This window comes from Salmo salar, chromosome ssa06, assembly GCF_905237065.1.
Source record: "Salmo salar chromosome ssa06, Ssal_v3.1, whole genome shotgun sequence".
NCBI lineage: Eukaryota > Metazoa > Chordata > Actinopteri > Salmoniformes > Salmonidae > Salmo > Salmo salar.
This window is the reverse complement of record NC_059447.1, coordinates 86,845,165-86,865,752: the sequence shown is the minus strand read 5'-3', so window position 1 is coordinate 86,865,752 and position 20,588 is coordinate 86,845,165. Positions and strand designations below refer to the sequence as shown.

Here is a 20,588-nt window from a genome sequence, read left to right as displayed (position 1 = left end):
CGGTCAGAGGATAAACAGCTGATCAGCAGCAGTCTGTTCTGCTGGAGACGACTTGAACTTTAAACCCTCCCTCCTTCAGATCAGAGCTGAGGTGGAGACCCTGCAGTACTGTGGGGGCTCTCCTCTCCAGTCTCTTCTCTCCCTCCCTCGTCCTCCTCTCTCGTCCCTCCCCTTCTCACACTCTCGTGTCCCTCCCCTTCTCACACTCTCGTGTGTCCCTCACACTCTCGTTTGTCCCTCACACTCTCACACTCTCGTTTGTCCCTCACACTCTCACACTCTCACACTGGAGGAGAGGTTTAGACCGGCTGGGGGTACTGGACGAGAGGTTTAGACCGGCTGGGGGTACTGGACGAGAGGTTTAGACCGGCTGGGGGTACTGGACGAGAGGTTTAGACCGGCTGGGGGTACTGGACGAGAGGTTTAGACCGGCTGGGGGTACTGGACGAGAGGTTTAGACCGGCTGGGGGTACTGGAGGAGAGGTTTAGACCGGCTGGGGGTACTGGAGGAGAGGTTTAGACCGGCTGGGGGTACTGGAGGAGAGGTTTAGACCGGCTGGGGGTACTGGAGGAGAGGTTTAGACCGGCTGGGGGTACTGGAGGAGAGGTTTAGAACCGGCTGGGGGTACTGGAGGAGAGGTTTAGACCGGCTGGGGGTACTGGAGGAGAGGTTTAGACCGGCTGGGGGTACTGGAGGAGAGGTTTAGACCGGCTGGGGTACTGGAGGAGAGGTTTAGACCGGCTGGGGGTACTGGAGGAGAGGTTTAGACCGGCTGGGGGTACTGGAGGAGAGGTTTAGACCGGCTGGGGTACTGGAGGAGAGGTTTAGACCGGCTGGGGGTACTGGAGGAGAGGTTTAGACCGGCTGGGGTACTGGAGGAGAGGTTTAGACCGGCTGGGGGTACTGGAGGAGAGGTTTAGACCGGCTGGGGTACTGGAGGAGAGGTTTAGACCGGCTGGGGGTACTGGAGGAGAGGTTTAGACCGGCTGGGGTACTGGAGGAGAGGTTTAGACCGACTGGGTTACTGGAGGAGAGGTTTAGACCGGCTGGGGGTACTGGAGGAGAGGTTTAGACCGACTGGGTTACTGGAGGAGAGGTTTAGACCGGCTGGGGTACTGGAGGAGAGGTTTAGACCGACTGGGTTACTGGTGGAGAGGTTTAGACTGACTGGGTTACTGGAGGAGAGGTTTAGACTGGCTGGGGTACTGGAGGAGAGGTTTAGACCGACTGGGTTACTGGAGGAGAGGTTTAGACTGACTGGGTTACTGGAGGAGAGGTTTAGACTGGCTGGGGTACTGGAGGAGAGGTTTAGACTGGCTGGGGTACTGGTGGAGAGGTTTAGACTGGCTGGGGTACTGGAGGAGAGGTTTAGACTGGCTGGGGGTACTGGAGGAGAGGTTTAGACTGACTAGGGTACTGGAGGAGAGGTTTAGACTGACTAGGGTACTGGAGGAGAGGTTTAGACTGACTAGGGTACTGGAGGAGAGGTTTAGACTGACTAGGGTACTGGAGGAGAGGTTTAGACTGACTAGGGTACTGGAGGAGAGGTTTAGACTGACTAGGGTACTGGAGGAGAGGTTTAGACTGACAGGGGTACTGGAGGAGAGGTTTAGACTGACTGGGTTACTGGTGGAGAGGGTTAGGAAACACTGGTATAAAGTTTAGTCCTTAATATACTCTGCTTTACTCCACTCCAAAAGTCAATTGGGTTGAGATCTGGTCACTGCCATCCCTGGTGACTATTTTGGTCGTGTGCTGTTAGAGCTGACTATTTTCCTACTGTAGACCATGTGTTGATCATTATGAACAGTGAGGTTTAATGTGAATAGGTGATAGTTCCGTGACAGTGATGTAGCTAGCTTGTTATCTCAACACCACTACCAGTCTGTTGCTGGGGGAGTAGGATGATGTCACTGGCTACGTCCCAATTAGTGTGCCCCTTGTTCACTTCCCTTCACTGCATTTGAAAGGGAATGACTGGTATAAGAAATATGATGAAAACGGCCACTAGCCCATGCCTCCACCAATCCAATGCTTTTAGATTTGTGGGAGGTAGTGAACGGAGAGTGTACACTTTAGGAGAAAAGAGATTGGGACACACACTGATCTAAGGTCAGGTTTGCTCTTTTACCTTCATGTTTAAACTGAGTAGCGTTGCACAGAAAATCTGATCTCATAGGGTCTGGTTTAATTCTCAAGAACTACATCAATATGTGGTGGCAGGTAGCCTAGTAGTTAGAGCGTTGGACTAGTAACCGAAAGGTTGCTGGATCAAATCCCCGAGCTGACAAGGTAAAAATCTGTCTTTCTGCCCCTGAACAAGGCAGTTAACCCACTGTTCCTAGGCCGTCATTGTAAATAAGAATTTGTTTTTAACTGACTTGCCTGGTTAAATAAAAGGTAAAACATTTTTATATATATATATATATTTGATCGAGCCATCTTCTGAAATGTGCACATAATCAGTATCACTCTGGTGAGGTTTCCTCTTTAGCTCCGATCCTAAACCAAATAACATTTTATTGGTCACATACACATGGTTAGCAGATGTTAATGCGAGTGTAGTGAAATGCTTGTGCTTCTAGTTCCAACAGTGCAGTAATATATATCAAGTAATCTAACAATTCCCCAACAACTACCTTATATACACACACACACACACGTGTAAAGGAATGAATAAGAATATATTTAAAAAAAATATATGGATGAGCGATGGCCGAACGGCATAGGCAAGATGCAGTAGATGGTATAGAGTACAGTATATACATATGAGATGAGTAATGTAGGGTATGTAAACATTATATAAAGTGGCATTGTTTAAAGTGGCTAGTGATACATTTATTACATCAATGTTTCATTATTCAAGTGGCTAGAGTTGAGTCAGTATGTTGGCAGCGGCCACTCAATGTTAGTGATGGCTGTTTAACAGTCTGATGGCCTTGACATAGAAGCTGTTTTTCAGTCTCTCGGTTCCAGCTTTGATGCATCTGTACTGACCTCGCCTTCTGGATGTTAGCGGGGTGAACAGGCAGTGGCTCGGGTGGTTGCTGTCCTTGATGATCTTTTTGGCCTTCCTGTGACATCGAGTGCTGTAGGTGTCCTGGAGGGCAGGTAGCTTGCCCCCGGTGATGCGTTGTGCAGACCTCACGAGCCTTATGGTTATGGGCGGAGCAGCTGCCGTACCAGGCGGTGATACAGCCCGACAGGATGCTCTCGATTGTGCATCTGTAAAAGTTTGTGAGTGTTTTTGGTGACAAGCAGAATTTCTTCAGCTTCCTGAGGTTGAAGAGGCGCTGCTGCACCTTCTTCACCACGCTGTCTGTGTGGGTGGACCATTTCAGTTTGTCCGTGATGTCTACGCTGAGGAACTTATAACTATCCACCTTCTCCACTACTGTCCCGTCGATGTGGATAGGGGCTGCTCCCTCTGCTGTTTCCTGAAGTTCACGATCATCTCCTTTGTTTTGTTGACATTGAGTGTGAGGTTATTTTCCTGACCCAATTGCACAGGGCGGGGTTGAGCCCCAGGGTCTCGAGCTTAATGACGAGTTTGGAGGGTACTATGGTGTTAAATGCTGAGCTGTAGTTGATGAACAGCTTCTTACATAGGTTTTCCTCTTGTCCAGATGGGTTAGGGCAGTTTTCAGTGTGATTGCGTCGTATGTGGACCTATTGGGCCGTAAGCAAATTGGAGTGGGTCCAGGGTGCCAGGTATGGTGGAGGTGATATGGTCCTTGACTAGTCTCTCAAAGCACTTCATGATGACGGAAGTGAGTGCTACAGGGCGATAGTCATTTAGCTCAGTTACCTTAGCTTTCTTGGGAACAGGAACAATTGTGGCCCTCTTGAAGCATGTGGGAACAGCAGACTGGGATAAGGATTGAATGAATATGTCCGTAAACACACCAGCCAGCTGGTCTGCGTATGCTCTGAGGACGCGGCTAGGGCTGCCGTCTGGGCCTGCAGCCTTGCGAGGGTTAACACGTTTAAATGTTTTACTCACGTTGGCTACAGTGAAGGAGAGCCCGCAGGTTTTGGTAGCGGGCCGTGTCAGTGGCACTGTATTGTCCTCAAAGCGAGCAAAGAAGTTGTTTAGTTTGTCTGGGAGCAAGACATCGTGGTCCGCGACGGGGCAGGTCTTCTTTTTGTAGTCCGTGATTGACTGTAGACCCTGCCACATACCTCTCGTGTCTGAGCCGTTGAATTGCGATCTACTTTGTCTCTGTACTGACGCTTAGCTTGTTTGATTGCCTTGCGGAGGGAACAGCTACACTGTTTGTATTCGGTCATGTTTCCGGTCACTTTGCCCTGATTAAAAGCAATGGTTCGCTCTTTCAGTATTGCGCAAATGCTGCCATCAATCCACGGTTTCTGGTTAGGGAAGGTTTTAATAGTCGCTGTGGGTACAACATCACCGATGCACTTGCTAATAAACTCGCTCACCGAATCAGCGTATTCATCAATGTTATTGTCCGACGCTATGCGGAACATATCCCAGTCCACGTGATCGAAGCAATCTTGAAGCGTGGAATCCGATTACTCAGACCAGCGTTGAACAGACCTGAGCACAGGCGTGTCCTGTTTTAGTTTCCGTCTATAGGCTGGGAGCAACAAAATGGAGTCGTGGTCAGATTTTTTTTTATGATCACACCACGTCTCGTTAATCATAAGGCATACACCCCCGCCCTTCTTCTTACCAGAGAGATGTTTGTTTCTGTCGGCGCGTTGCGTGATGAAACCAGGTGGCTGTACCGACACTGATAACATATCCCGAGTGAGCCATGTTTCTGTGAAACAGAGAATATTACAATCTCTGATGTCTCTCTGGAAGGCAACCGTTGCTGGAATTTCATCTACCTTGTTGTTATTGGCGAATAGTATACTCGGGAACGGTGCACGTCTACGCAGCCTGACCAGAAGATTTCCTGGGGTAACAATGTAAGAACTAATACATAAAAAAACAAAATACTGCATAGTTTCCTAGGAACGCGACGTGAGGCGGCCATCTCTGTCGGCGCTGGAGGTCCTAGCTTCTACTTACATCACAGTCTCCCATTCACATCAATGACTAAGTGAAATGTTGACTTAAGTTAGGATTGGCCACTTGGTGTGTGTAAAGACGAGTGCTAATGACAACATCAGTGTTTATTAACAGAGTTAAGTGAACCACTTTAGCTGGCGCTGAAACTGATGGAAGAATCATGCTGATATTCACTGTCACGTTGCTGCAATCCATCCCCCTTACTGCATGGAGAGATAAATAAATCAACAGGATAGAATGCAGACAGAGACAGACAGAGTGTTCCTTTTAGAAAGGTTTCTTTCCATTTAGCAGAGAAGCACAGCATCTATAAATAAGAATCAAAGCAACAAAGTTGAAGACGGTGTTTTAAGAGTATTGATTTTGAGTGGGTGGCTGTTTGAGTTCTACAGAAGCTGTCTTTCCTTATGGGGCTTTGGGAGTGTGGTGGAGAGAGCGAGAGAGACAGAGAGCTGCACTTCCTAACCTCCTGACAAATGTATGACCATATTAGAGGCACGTATTCCCCATCAGATTACACAGATCCTCGAAAACAAATCCAATTTTGATCAACTTTTTTAAATGTATTTTTTATTTCACCTTTATTTAACCAGGTAGGCTAGTTGAGAACAAGTTCTCATTTACAACTGCGACCTGGCCAAGATAAAGCAAAGCAGTGCTACACATATCTCCCATATCTACTGGGTGAAATACCACAGTGTACCATCACAGCAGCAACATGTGTGACCTGTTGCCACAAGAAAAGGGCAAACAGTGAAGAACAAACACCATTGTAAATACAACCCATATTTATGTTTATTTATTTTCCCTTTTGTACTTTATTTGCACATAATTACAACACTGTATATAGACATAATATGACATTTCAAATGTCTCTATTCCTTTGGAACTTTTGTGAGTGAAATGTTTACTGTTCATTTGTTATTGTTTATTTCACTTTTGTTTATTAACTATTTCACTTGCTCTGGAAATGTAAACATATATGTTTCCCATACCAATAAAGCCCTTAAATTGAGAGAGAGATGGAATACATACTATCCAGAGTTAAAGAGAGATAGCAGATAAATACTATCCAGAGTTAAACAGACAGCAGATAAATACTATCCAGAGTTAAACAGACAGCAGATAAATACTATCCAGAGTTAAACAGACAGCAGATCAATACTATCCAGAGTTAAACAGACAGCAGATCAATACTATCCAGAGTTAAAGAGAGATAGCAGATCAATACTATCCAGAGTTAAACAGACAGCAGATAAATACTATCCAGAGTTAAACAGACAGCAGATAAATACTATCCAGAGTTAAACAGACAGCAGATCAATACTATCCAGAGTTAAACAGACAGCAGATAAATACTATCCAGAGTTAAACAGACAGCAGATCAATACTATCCAGAGTTAAACAGCAGATAAATACTATCCAGAGTTAAACAGACAGCAGATCAATACTATCCAGAGTTAAACAGACAGCAGATCAATACTATCCAGAGTTAAACAGCAGATAAATACTATCCAGAGTTAAACAGACAGCAGATAAATACTATCCAGAGTTAAAGAGATAAATACTATCCAGAGTTAAACAGACAGCAGATAAATACTATCCAGAGTTAAACAGACAGCAGATCAATACTATCCAGAGTTAAACAGATAAATACTATCCAGAGTTAAACAGACAGCAGATAAATACTCTTCAATCAGGGAGGGTTAGTAGTAACAATGAAAATGGTTTATCGTTTTTAAATGGACATTGTATGGCTGGGGTCCCCATGTCCTGGATCTAGGCACTCTGAGATGTCATTCTGTCACTCCCATGAGAAGTACAGCTACATGTATGTAGCCAGATTGTATCTGATTACAGATTCTGTGGTAGGCTAAGTACAGTAGCGATATGCAGGAGTAGCCAGTATGTAGTCATAGACAGTAATAATAGGTACAGGTTCAGTAAGAATGGATACAGCATAGTAAAGGTTTGGGGTGGAGGACTGTCTATGTACAACTTGGAGCATGACTCAGGTCAAGACCACCAGCCTACACTACGACAGCGTCTCACTGCGATGACAAATAAAAACAATACTCTCAGAGAGACTTGTCAGTTGAAATTAAAATGGTTTAATTAAAAGTTTCAGTAGCAAGGCAATTAGTGTTCTCGTTCTGGCACTTCAGGGCTAACAGTAATCACAGACACTGGTAAAATAAGTCCAGAAACTAGAGTAGAAGATAGCATTTGTAACAGGAGAAATGGGTCAGGTCAAAGACCCACCAACCAGCATTCCCACAGCCAATCACTCTGCCTCACACACACACCCACACACCCACACACACACACACACACACACACACGCCAGCTAATCTAGAGCAAATCAGAACGCCTGCAGGAACTCTAAAACGGCCGTTTGCTGTGGAACTGGGTTTTGGTCTCCCCCTCCCTCTCGATAAACACTTCCTCCTCTCTCTCCCACCGTGGGCCCTAGCAACACGTCGACAACGCTGTGTGAGGTGGCACGGCATTGAGGGGACAGAAATAGCTGAGCGAGCGAGAGAGAGAATGAGAGAGACAAAAAGAGAGAATGAGAGAAACAGAGGGAGAGAGAGACTGTGGCGAGGGAGAGAGAACTTTGATCGTGTAATTAACAAAAAGAGGAGTTGGCTTGACAGGAGTTGGCTTGACAAGCAAAGAAAGAGGGGGAAAGAGAGAATCCAAGAGAGTTGGGAAGGAGATAAAGAGATATGGAGAAAGAGAGAGAATTTGATGAGGAGAGAGCAAAGGAGAAAGAGAGTGCATCATTTAATTCCAGCCTTTTCAGCAGGCTTCGAGAGAAGGGGAACTTGGTAGACGGCCAGAGTTCAGAGCTGATACTGCCGCTGCCATTGAAAAGAGCTTTATGAAGGCAGAATAATACCTCATAACAATAGTAGAGCTGGTTCCCTGACAGGGAACAGAGGTGTGTCTAGCTACAGTACTGAGGACCAGCAAGGACCAGAGAGGTGTACCTAGCTACAGTACTGAGGACCAGCCAGGACCAGAGAGGTCTATCTAGCTACAGTACTGAGGACCAGAGAGGTGTATCTAGCTACAGTACTGAGGACCAGCCAGGACCAGAGAGGTGTATCTAGCTACAGTACTGAGGACCAGCCAGGACCAGAGAGGTCTATCTAGCTACAGTACTGAGGACCAGCCAGGACCAGAGAGGTGTATCTAGCTACAGTACTGAGGACCAGCCAGGACCAGAGAGGTGTATCTAGCTACAGTACTGAGGACCAGCCAGGACCAGAGAGGTGTATCTAGCTACAGTACTGAGGACCAGCCAGGACCAGAGAGGTGTGTCTAGCTACAGTACTGAGGACCAGCCAGGACCAGAGAGGTGTATCTAGCTACAGTACTGAGGACCAGCCAGGACCAGAGAGGTGTGTCTAGCTACTGTACTGAGGACCAGCCAGGACCAGAGAGGTGTGTCTAGCTACAGTACTGAGGACCAGCCAGGACCAGAGAGGTGTGTCTAGCTACAGTACTGAGGACCAGCCAGGACCAGAGAGGTGTGTCTAGCTACAGTACTGAGGACCAGCCAGGACCAGAGAGGTGTGTCTAGCTACTGTACTGAGGACCAGCCAGGACCAGAGAGGTGTGTCTAGCTACAGTACTGAGGACCAGCCAGGACCAGAGAGGTGTGTCTAGCTACAGTACTGAGGACCAGCCAGGACAAGAGAGGTGTGTCTAGCTACAGTACTGAGGACCAGCCAGGACCATAGAGGTGTGTCTAGCTACAGTACTGAGGACCAGCCAGGACCAGAGAGGTGTGTCTAGCTACAGTACTGAGGACCAGCCAGGACCAGAGAGGTGTGTCTAGCTACAGTACTGAGGACCAGCCAGGATCAGAGAGGTGTGTCTAGCTACAGTACTGAGGACCAGCCAGGACCAGAGAGGTTTATCTAGCTACAGTACTGAGGACCAGAGAGGTGTATCTTGCTACAGTACTGAGGACCAGAGAGATGTATCTAGCTACAGTACTGAGGACCAGCCAGGACCAGAGAGGTTTATCTAGCTACAGTACTGAGGACCAGAGAGGTGTATCTAGCTACAGTACTGAGGACCAGAGAGATGTATCTAGCTACAGTACTGAGGACCAGCCAGGACCAGAGAGGTTTATCTAGCTACAGTACTGAGGACCAGAGAGGTGTATCTAGCTACAGTACTGAGGACCAGCCAGGACCAGAGAGGTGTACCTAGCTACAGTACTGAAGACCAGCCAGGACCAGAGAGGTGTACCTAGCTACAGTACTGAGGACCAGCCAGGACCAGAGAGGTGTATCTAGCTACAGTACTGAGGACCAGCCAGGACCAGAGAGGTGTATCTAGCTACAGTACTGAGGACCAGCCAGGACCAGAGAGGTGTATCTAGCTACAGTACTGAGGACCAGCCAGGACCAGAGAGGTGTATCTAGCTACTGTACTGAGGACCAGCCAGGACCAGAGAGGTGTGTCTAGCTACTGTACTGAGGACCAGCCAGGACCAGAGAGGTGTGTCTAGCTACAGTACTGAGGACCAGCCAGGACCAGAGAGGTGTGTCTAGCTACAGTACTGAGGACCAGCCAGGACCAGAGAGGTGTGTCTAGCTACAGTACTGAGGACCAGCCAGGACCAGAGAGGTGTGTCTAGCTACAGTACTGAGGACCAGCCAGGACCAGAGAGGTGTGTCTAGCTACAGTACTGAGGACCAGCCAGGACCAGAGAGGTGTGTCTAGCTACAGTACTGAGGACCAGCCAGGACCAGAGAGGTGTGTCTAGCTACAGTACTGAGGACCAGCCAGGACCAGAGAGGTGTGTCTAGCTACAGTACTGAGGCCCAGCCAGGACCAGAGAGGTGTGTCTAGCTACAGTACTGAGGCCCAGCCAGGACCAGAGAGGTGTGTCTAGCTACAGTACTGAGGCCCAGCCAGGACCAGAGAGGTGTGTCTAGCTACAGTACTGAGGACCAGCCAGGACCAGAGAGGTGTGTCTAGCTACAGTACTGAGGACCAGCCAGGACCAGAGAGGTGTGTCTAGCTACAGTACTGAGGACCAGCCAGGATCAGAGAGGTGTGTCTAGCTACAGTACTGAGGACCAGCCAGGACCAGAGAGGTTTATCTAGCTACAGTACTGAGGACCAGAGAGGTGTATCTTGCTACAGTACTGAGGACCAGAGAGATGTATCTAGCTACAGTACTGAGGACCAGCCAGGACCAGAGAGGTGTATCTAGCTACTTGAATCACTATTTAGAGCAGAGTTTCCCAAACTGGGTCCTGGGTCCCCCACTGGGAGCACATTTTGGTTTTGCCCTAGCACTACACAGCTGATTGAAATGATATGGCCTGGATCTCCAAAATGGCGTCTATGTGGCTCTGTGTGGCCATAGTGTGTGTTCTATACTGTATCAGTGCAGCACTGACAGTGCGACTGTGGTGCCAGTGAAGAGAAGAGTGGGACATACCAGGTCTGTCTGTGACTACTTTGTACGCATGTTTTGAAGCCTCAGAGTCAGACAACATCCCAAATGGCTCCCTATTCCCTATTAAGTGCACTACTTTTGACCAGGGCTTATAGGGCTCTGGTCAATAGTGCACTATATATAGGGAACAGGATTCCATTTGGGATGCTGTCATGGTGGTTGAATGAGAGGAGATGTTGATGTTTTAATAGGACACCTGAAGGCTGTTGGTTGAACAAACACAACCAGAAATAGGAGAGACAGACCCATCCCAACATGTTACACAGGCTGATGGAGGCCTATTGGACACAGGCTGATGGAGGCCTATTGGACACAGGCTGATGGAGGCCTATTGGACACAGGCTGATGGAGGCCTATTGGACACAATGCATTATGGTTCCTACATGTCCACATTGCATGTGATCTTATGTGTTGCTTGGATACAGATGGTCTGTATGAGGTCAAAACACCATCGAGGTGAACTTCACTATGTATCTGTGAGGAAAGGATGTATTGTCACATATACTGTTAAAGCCAGGTGAGGTGGTTCTGTTAGACTGGCACCGTACTGTGTGTCAATAGACTCCGTAATGTAAGGGACAGTGGTTGTGTTTGGTCAGCTCAGATGTGTTGCAACAGTGAGGTGAAAGGTCGTACGGTCGGCTATGTAGAAGCCACCTGCTCTGACTGCTAGTCTTGTCCAGAGCTGAAATGCAATAGAGGTCAGGTTGTGTTAGCCTGTCTGTCAATAGATTCCGCTCTATATAAGGATGTGTATGGTCGGCTCTGTACGGGAAGCTCTGCTATGTTGAAGCCAGCTGTTTCATCTTTCAATCCTGGACAGGGCCATAAAAATACAGACTTTTCAAATGGCCACCGTATTTGAACCAAAAGTTCCACCTTTAAATTGTTCTCAAACGTTTCAAGTCTACATGGAATGATAGTTTGCTAAACTAGATTATAGAATACTGTATCTCTGACTCGCCGGTCGACCAACCAGCTGCCAGGTACTGTATGCTAGCCAATAGCATATCTTCATCCTCTGGGAGAAAGAGGCAGGGCTAGAGGCGGTATAACACCGGAAACGTAGCGCACTATGTCACTTCCTGTTCACTTCCTGTTCCACTCCCTGGTTAAGGAAGTGACACGTTTGAAATGGAACGTGTTGTTCAGAACAGACCGACAGGGCAAACCTCAGTGGGATGGGTTTCAAACAGAACAAAAACACTATTTATAAAGGCTGACATGCATTATATAGAGATGCAAAGTTCACGGTCACTTTTCCAGAGCATCTTATGTTAGATCATTTACTGGAATAAGGTAAAGCTGAGCTCCACTGCATTCAGTTTCAGAGTTAATATATTGTGGTTCCTGTCCAATGTACTAGGTGATGAACAGCAAGGCTTCTAGCTGTTGAAGATAGAGTGGCAGAGAGGGAGGGGGCTGTACAGAGAGTAATGACTCTCCACTCCATGTGGGAGTGGAAGGGATGGAGAGAGAACGAGAGAGAGAGAGAGAGAGAGAGAGAGAGCGAGAGGGAGAGAGAGCAGCAGAGAGCATTGCAATAGAGAGAAAAAGATGGAGAGAACAGCAGTGAGAGAGAGAAAGAGCGACAGAGAAAGAGTGTGTGGGAGACAGAGAATGATGCAGAGAGATGGAAAGATGGACCGGATTAAATAGCAGATGGACAGAGTGAAAGAGCAGGAGAGAGATTGAGTCAGCCAGCATCAGTCGACAGAGACCTCTTCTCTCATCTGGGAAACAGGAGACAGATCTAGAGCCCTCAGGCACATTCTCACATCATGAAGGACTATAATACACTATTACAACACTGTATCAATACTATAGCCAACCACAATACACTTTTACAACACTATCAATACTATAGCCCACCACAATACACTCGTACAACACTATCAATACTATAGCCAACCACAATGCACTATTAAAACACTATCAATACTATAGCCAACCACAATACAGTATTACAACACTGTATCAATACTATAGCCAAGCACAATACACTAAAACACTATCAATACTATAGCCCACCACAATACACTCGTACATCACTATCAATACTATAGCCAACCACAATACACTATTAAAACACTATCAATACTATAGCCAAACACAATACACTCTTACAACACTGTATCAATACTATAGCCAACCACAATACACTATTACAACACTGTATCAATACTATAGCCAACCACAATACACTATTACAACACTGTATCAATACTATAGCCAGCCACAATACACTCTTACAACACGATCAATACTATAGCCAACCACAATACACTCTTACAACACTATCAATATTATAGCCAACCACAATACACTATTACAACACTATCAATACTATAGCCAACCACAATACAGTATTACAACACTGTATCAAAACTATAGCCAACCACAATACACTATTACAACACTGTATCAATACTATAGCCAACCACAATACACTATTACAACACTGTATCAATACTATAGCCAGCAACAATACACTCTTACAACACTATCAATACTATAGCCAACCACAATACACTCTTACAACACTATCAATACTATAGCCAACCACAATACACTCTTACAACACTATCAATATTATAGCCAACCACAATACACTATTACAACACTATCAATACTATAGCCAACCACAATACAGTATTACAACACTGTATCAATACTATAGCCAACCACAATACACTATTACAACACTGTATCAATACTATAGCCAACCACAATACACTCTTACAAAACTATCAATACTATAGCCAGCCACAATACACTATATCAATACTATCAATACTATAGCCAGCCACAATACACTATATCAATACTATAGCCAACCACGATACACTATTACAACACTATCAATACTATAGCCAACCACAATACACTAATACAACACTGTATCAATACTATAGCCAACCCCAATACACGCTTACAACACTGTATCAATACTATAGCCAACCACAATACACTAATACAACACTATATCAATACTATAGCCAACCACAATACACTCATACAACACTGTATCAATACTATAGCCAACCACAATACACTCATACAAGACTATCAATACTATAGCCAACCACAATACACTCATACAACACTATCAATACTATAGCCAACCACAATACACTCCTACAGCAATGTATCAATACTATAGCCAACCACAATACGCTCATACAACACTATAGCCAACCACAATACACGCTTACAACACTATCAATACTATAGCCAACCACAATACACTTCTGAAACAATGCATCAATGCCAGACTAAAGGACAGACCTGGTCTGCAGAGCTTACAACTGGAGAACTACAATACAACAATGCATCAAGGTTCAAATAGGCTTCATTACATTCCTATAACCCTGTATCATAGCCATACAGTGCAATGGCCGACAGATTTATTTCACCTAGGAGCAAAACAGAACATTTCCACAGATCCTTTTTACTTTATGCCACGAGGCTTTTCAAAAGACACCAACACTTACTTAATAAGCTTCATTGATGATGTGCTGCTTTCAATGTCTGTGTCCCTGGTGTTTTAAAAAAATAATTGTGTATTTATTGGTATTATTCGTATTGGATGGTGCAATCAAAATGCCCCCGTTGGAGGACTAATCGTGTGTGGACAAACACCTGGACTACTACACCTGGACTACTACACTGAGGGAAGAGAGTCCTTCTCCAAGGAGCTTATGGGAAGAAGCAATGTGGTGAGTGTTTTTGTTTTTAGCTCAGGCACGCTGTGTAGGCCAAAAGGGGTCCTCTGTAATTGCCACAGACTATGGTTCAAAAAAAGGTTGTTCCACACAAAGGGTCTGTTGTATGGCGTGTCAGAGAGGAACAATAGGTTACTGTGTCTGGGACAGAATAGACTGTTAGTAGGGCATTCCTCAACAGAATACATCACTTGACAGATAGTGTGACAACACCACAGGCTGGGTAGTAGGAGTGTGGTTTTACATGAAGACATGGATGGCCATGATGAGGTCATCCATCAACACAGCAAGTCCGGTGCAAACACTCAGTGATTCAGTAGCTCTCATCCTGAACAAGAAGGCCACTGCCCGTCCTCGCACTGCCCGTCCTCGCACAGCCCGTCCTCCCACTGCCCGTCCTCCCACTGCCCGTCCTCCCACTGCCCGTCCTCCCACTGCCCGTCCTCCCACTGCCCGTCCTCCCACTGCCCGTCCTCCCACTGCCCCAGAGAAAGACAGATAAACTCAGCAAAAAAAGAAACGTCCCTTTTTCAGGACCCTGTCTTTCAAAGAATTTGTAAAAATCCAAATAACATCACAGATCTTCATTGTAAAGGGTTTAAACACTGTTTTTCATGCTTGTTCAATGAACCATAAACAATTAATGAACATGCACCTGTGAAACGTTCGTTAAGACACTAACAGCTTACAGACGGTAGGCAATTAAGGTCACAGTTATGAAAACTTAGGACACTAAAGAAGCCTTTCTACTGACTCTGGAAAAACACCAAAAGAAAGATGCCCAGGGTCCCTGCTCATCTGTGTGAACGTGCCTTAGGCATGCTGCAAGGAGGCATGAGAACTGCAGATGTGGCCAGGGCAATACATTGCAATGTCCGTACTGTGAGACGCCTAAGACAGCTCTACAGGGAGACAGGACGGACAGCTGATCGTCCTCGCATTGGCAGACCACGTGTAACAACACCTGCACAGAATCGATACATCCAAACACCACACCTGCGGGACAGGTACAGGATGGCAACAACAACTGCCTGAGTTACACCAGGAATGTACAATCCCTCCATCAGTGCTCAGACTGTCCGCAATAGGCTGAGAGAGGCTAGACTGAGGGCTTGTAGGCCTGTGGTAAGGCAGGTCCTCAGCAGACATCACCGGCAACAACATCGCCTATGGGCACAAACCCACCATCCCTGGACCAGACAGGACTGGCAAAAAGTGCTCTTCACTGACAAATGAGCGTTACACCGAGGCCTGTACTCTGGAGCGGGATCAATTTGGAGGTGGAGGGTCCGTCATGGACTGGGACGGTGTGTCACAGCATCATTAGACTGAGCATGTTGTCATTGCAGGCAACTTCAACGCTGTGTGTTACAGGGAAGTCATCCTCCTCCCTCGTGTGGTACCCTTCCTGCAGGCTCATCCTGACATGACCCTCCAGCATGACAATGCCACCAGCCATACTGCTCATTCAGTGCGTGATTTCCTGCAAGACAGGAATGTCAGTGTTCTGCCATGGCCAGCGAAGAGCCCGGATCTCAATCCCATTGAGCACGTCTGGGACCTGTTGGATCAGAGGGTGAGGACTAGGCCATTCCCCCCAGAAATGTCGGGGAACTTGCAGGTGCCTTTGTGGAAGAATGGGTTAACATCTCACAGCAAGAACTGGCAAATCTGGTGCAGTCCATGAGGAGGAGATGCACTGCAGTACTTAATGCAGCTGGTGGCCACACCAGATACTGACTGTTACTTTTGATTTTGACCCCCCCCCCCTTTGTTCAGGGACACATTATTCCATTTTCTGTTAGTCACATGTCTGTGGAACTTGTTCAGTTTATGTCTCAGTTGTTGAATCTTGTTATGTTCATACAAATATTTACACGTTAAGTTTTCTGAAAATAAACGTAGCTGACAGCGAGAGGACGTTTCTTTTTTTGCTGAGTTTAGATGTACTGTGTATGTTGGGCTGATGGAAGAACCATTGTTTTATGCCTTCAAGTCAATCCCTTCATTCAGATGTTAACATTATCACAATGCTTACAGATGGGAGTATAGTCAACTGCTTATCGGAGCGAGGAAGAACAGTGCTGCATTTTAATCACCAATGTCTTTATTTCACCTAGACCAGAACATTATTCATGCATTTCTCATAACCCCACAGACTGGTTTATCATATTCATCAGAGTTCCAGGAAGGTGTTATCAACGGAGGAGATGTGAAACAGAGACCAGCTCTCCTCCTGTGATGCTGAGAGACCAGCTCTCCTCCTGTGATGCTGAGAGACCAGCTCTCCTCCTGTGATGCTGAGAGACCAGCTCTCCTCCTGTGATGCTGAGAGACCAGCTCTCCTCCTGTGATGCTGAGAGACCAGCTCTCCTCCTGTGATGCTGAGAGACCAGCTCTCCTCCTGTGATGCTGAGAGACCAGCTCTCCTCCTGTGATGCTGAGAGACCAGCTCTCCTCCTGTGATGCTGAGAGACCAGCTCTCCTCCTGTGATGCTGAGAGACCAGCTCTCCTCCTGTGATGCTGAGAGACCAGCTCTCCTCCTGTGATGCTGAGAGACCAGCTCTCCTCCTGTGATGCTGAGAGACCAGCTCTCCTCCTGTGATGCTGAGAGACCAGCTCTCCTCCTGTGATGCTGAGAGACCAGCTCTCCTCCTGTGATGCTGAGAGACCAGCTCTCCTCCTGTGATGCTGAGAGACCAGCTCTCCTCCTGTGATGCTGAGAGACCAGCTCTCCTCCTGTGATGCTGAGAGACCAGCTCTCCTCCTGTAATGCTGAGAGACCAGCTCTCCTCCTGTAATGCTGAGAGACCAGCTCTCCTCCTGTAATGCTGAGAGACCAGCTCTCCTATAACAAACACCACCAGATCTATCAATATCATTTGGCATAGGTGGTTAATGTGGATTTAAATTTGAAAAGTCAAATATTTTACAAAAAAGTCTGAGCCTCCCAGGCTCATGTTACCCAGGGTTAAGAACATACATTATAGACGAATAATATTACAGTTTATTGAATTGTATTACAACTTATTCCACGGATCCCTTGTCCAAAATCTGTTTCATCTGTTGTTGTTAGTAATATTTTTAAGACTCCCTGCAGTACCTCCTGGGCTAGAAACCTGGGTTTTAAATGTATGAGTGGTCTGATGGACGTGAGGTCCAAACACCTTCCAGCCTGTGGTTAACCACAATGCACTTGGGCTCCAGGTTGATCCCATTAACTCCTGGAACTCGTCTCCCATCCCCTCTCTTCCAAAAGACACACACCTGTCAAAAAACATCCATTCTCCCAGCTGTCAGTCTGTGTGACTAACTCAAAAGGCATTCTGTAGTCTGAACACACACAGACACTGTCACCAGGACCAGGCTCATGTGAAAGCCTTCTCATTACCCCCCGGTTAGAGGCTAGCGAAAGGCAGGAAGAGCAGTGTGTCACGCTAGACAAGCCCTAATCACAGTGTTCAGCAGAATAATGGCTCTGTGTAGCTGTCCACTCTCTCAGGAAGGAGAATGAAAAGATAACCCAGCTGTAAATCTACATTTCATCCTACGTCCATGTTGCCTGTGATAAACACATTATACAGAGGACCCAGAATGCTCATCTAGGTTCTTCCACTGTTATCAGTGTCTGTTTGTAGACCTGAATGATGCTTCATATTTTAACCCCACTTAATTAAGAAAAACATTAGCACCATTTCCCATTCCCAGTCATTTATTGGATAAATCACCAACGTTTCGGCATCACTGTGCCTTCTTCACGGTAATGTCATGAATACTTGAACCAGGTAATGTAGAAAAACAGCGCAATTAGTTTGTCTACATGACCTGGTTGAAGTATTCATGACATTACCATGAAGAAGGCACAGTGATGCCGAAACGTTGGTGATTTATCCAATAAATGACTGAGGTTATATTTAGAGTGTGCGACTCTCTCTATTTTGATAGTTTATCAGCAGTTAGTCAGCACCTCCACACAAAACAATATGTATGGGTGTGCTCATGTTGTTTATTCTACAATTCCCCATGTCACCTACTTTCCCTACTCCGTCTTTCTCCGTCTCTCTCTGCTTCCAATTTAGAGTACAGGGTGAGTAGGAGGAGAAGGATAGCAGCTTTCCGGAGACAGCAGCTACAGCAAAGCTGGGAGGAGGAGGAGGAGGAGGAGGAGGATAGCGTTTGTTAGGAACACTACATCCTATTCTACCTTGATAAGAGAAGATGAGAGTCGCCTACTCACTACTTTCCTCCCGTAAAACACAAGTGTTATTGTTCTGAAAGCCCCATGAGTCTTTGTAAAAGCTGTTCTGTTCTGCTGAGATGAAAAATGGTTGGTTCTGAAGTGGTTGAGTGGAGGGAGAGAGGACATCTAACAGCCATTTGGGTAGATGGGAAAATTCTCAATAGCTCACCTTTCCTTTATACTAGTTATTACTGGATTTAAATACAATACAGAGGCACAATCTCTAATAAAATAAAAATAACTCTGTTTACTTCACATAATAACACACCTCCAAGATAGGAAATAGAACTCTTCGAACACCAACTACCATGCCAGAGGAAACAGAACAGCACAGCAGTATCCTTGACAACCAACCATTTAACATTTGAGTCATTTAGCAGATGCTCTTATCCAGAGCCACTTACAGGAGCAATTAAAGTTAAGTGCTCTAATGACTTGGTTCTCTAGCTCAAGGGCACATTGACAGATTGGTTTGAATCCCCGAGCCGACTAGGTGAACAGTGACCTTTCGGGCCCAACTCTCTTAACTGCTAGGCTACCTGCGGCCCAGTGCTAGAATCTACAGTGAATTTAAAACCCTGCTCAGAGAACCGCATAAAGGGATCGTTTATGAGAACAATAACTTTAACAGTCAGTCATAAACAATCCCTTTAACAGTCAGTCATAAACAATCCCTTTAACAGTCAGTCATAAACAATCCCTTTAACAGTCAGTCATAAACAATCCCTTTAACAGTCAGTCATAAACAATCCCTTGAACAGTCAGTCATAAACAATCCCTTGAACGGTCAGTCATAAACAACCCCTTGAACGGTCAGTCATAAACAACCCCTTGAACAGTCAGTCATAAACAATCCCTTGAACAGTCAGTCATAAACAATCCCTTGAACAGTCAGTCATAAACAATCCCTTGAACAGTCAGTCATAAACAATCCCTTGAACAGTCAGTCATAAACAATCTCTTTAACAGTCAGTCATAAAAAGCAATGTCATAGAAACATTGGCTAAAACCTTTAAAGGAACGTTGAAGCCTACTTACAAAAGGTGTCAGTGTCTGGTACATTCTCCTGTCCTGTGTGTGTCAGTCTCTCAGGATGATCTGGAGGAAAAGGAGGGACATTTCAGGATCAAATCAGGAACTAAAACAATATGTCATTATGGGAGAACGTCACAGCAATCTTTTCTCTTCAGCATTCTGGACATGCATCCAACCAATCGAAAACATGCCTGCATTTGTCCAACCAAATCAAAAACTATCTAGCCATCCATCTGTCCAAACCAACCCAAAACATCCATGAATCATATCTAGCCTGATCTCAGATGTGTTTTTGCTCTCTTGCCAACTCCTACGGCCATGTTTTGGCATTTCAATGACCATAGGAATTGTCTACAGAGCATTAAAAACTAATCGTTTCCCAAATGGTGTGTTACTTTTCACCAGAGTCCTATGGGTAGTGCACTATGTAGGGAAAAGTTTGTCATTTGGGACTGAGCACAGGCTAGCATTAAGTCACCTAGTGGGTCTGAAGTTCCACCCAACAGCAGACACACATGGCCCGACACGACCAAGTTCTGACAGACAGACACCATGTGAGAGTCAACTTGGAGGACAGGGCAGAACTAAAATGAGAAAAACGTAGCAAAATAGCACATCCCAAAATAATACCACTGCCTGAAAACCCAGAGGGGGGGGACTGGGGGTGGGGGGACGGAGCCTGAGGGACGTTGCTCAAGTAACCAATATGGCCCGAGAGAAAGAGTTCCTCAGGAGTGAAAGAGGGGGAGGGAGAAGGGGGAGAGCTGTTCAATAACAGACTATATAGCCTTTTGACTTTAAGATGACAGGCTTCTTCCTATTGTTGCATGTTTGTTAATGAAACATTTCCGTTCCTTGTATGCGTGCATAGTATTTTCTGTTGGTCACGTCATTTTACTGTTTGGGGGGGAACAAAGAAATCGAACCGTTTGTTAACCGGTTAATGAGGGTTGGTTAGTCCTACTATGGGTAGTATTAAACCAACCCTAGTATCTCCCCTGTGTACCCAGGCATCTGCCATCAGTCTTTAAACGTCCAGACTCACCTCCAACCCACT

The 20,588-nt window shown here is 45.9% G+C and overlaps 1 protein-coding gene across 4 annotated transcripts in view; it reads right to left on the bottom strand.

Moving 5' to 3' along the window:
* The window catches only part of sipa1l1 (signal-induced proliferation-associated 1 like 1), a 295,071-nt gene that overhangs the window by 184,820 nt on the left and 89,663 nt on the right, over nucleotides 1-20,588 (bottom strand). For all 4 annotated transcript variants that reach the window (XR_006770346.1, XM_045721113.1, XM_045721112.1 and 1 more), the window contains one exon: nucleotides 19,535-19,594. The gene's annotated coding sequence lies outside the window, so the exon portion shown is untranslated. The remainder of the gene's footprint in view (nucleotides 1-19,534; nucleotides 19,595-20,588) is intronic.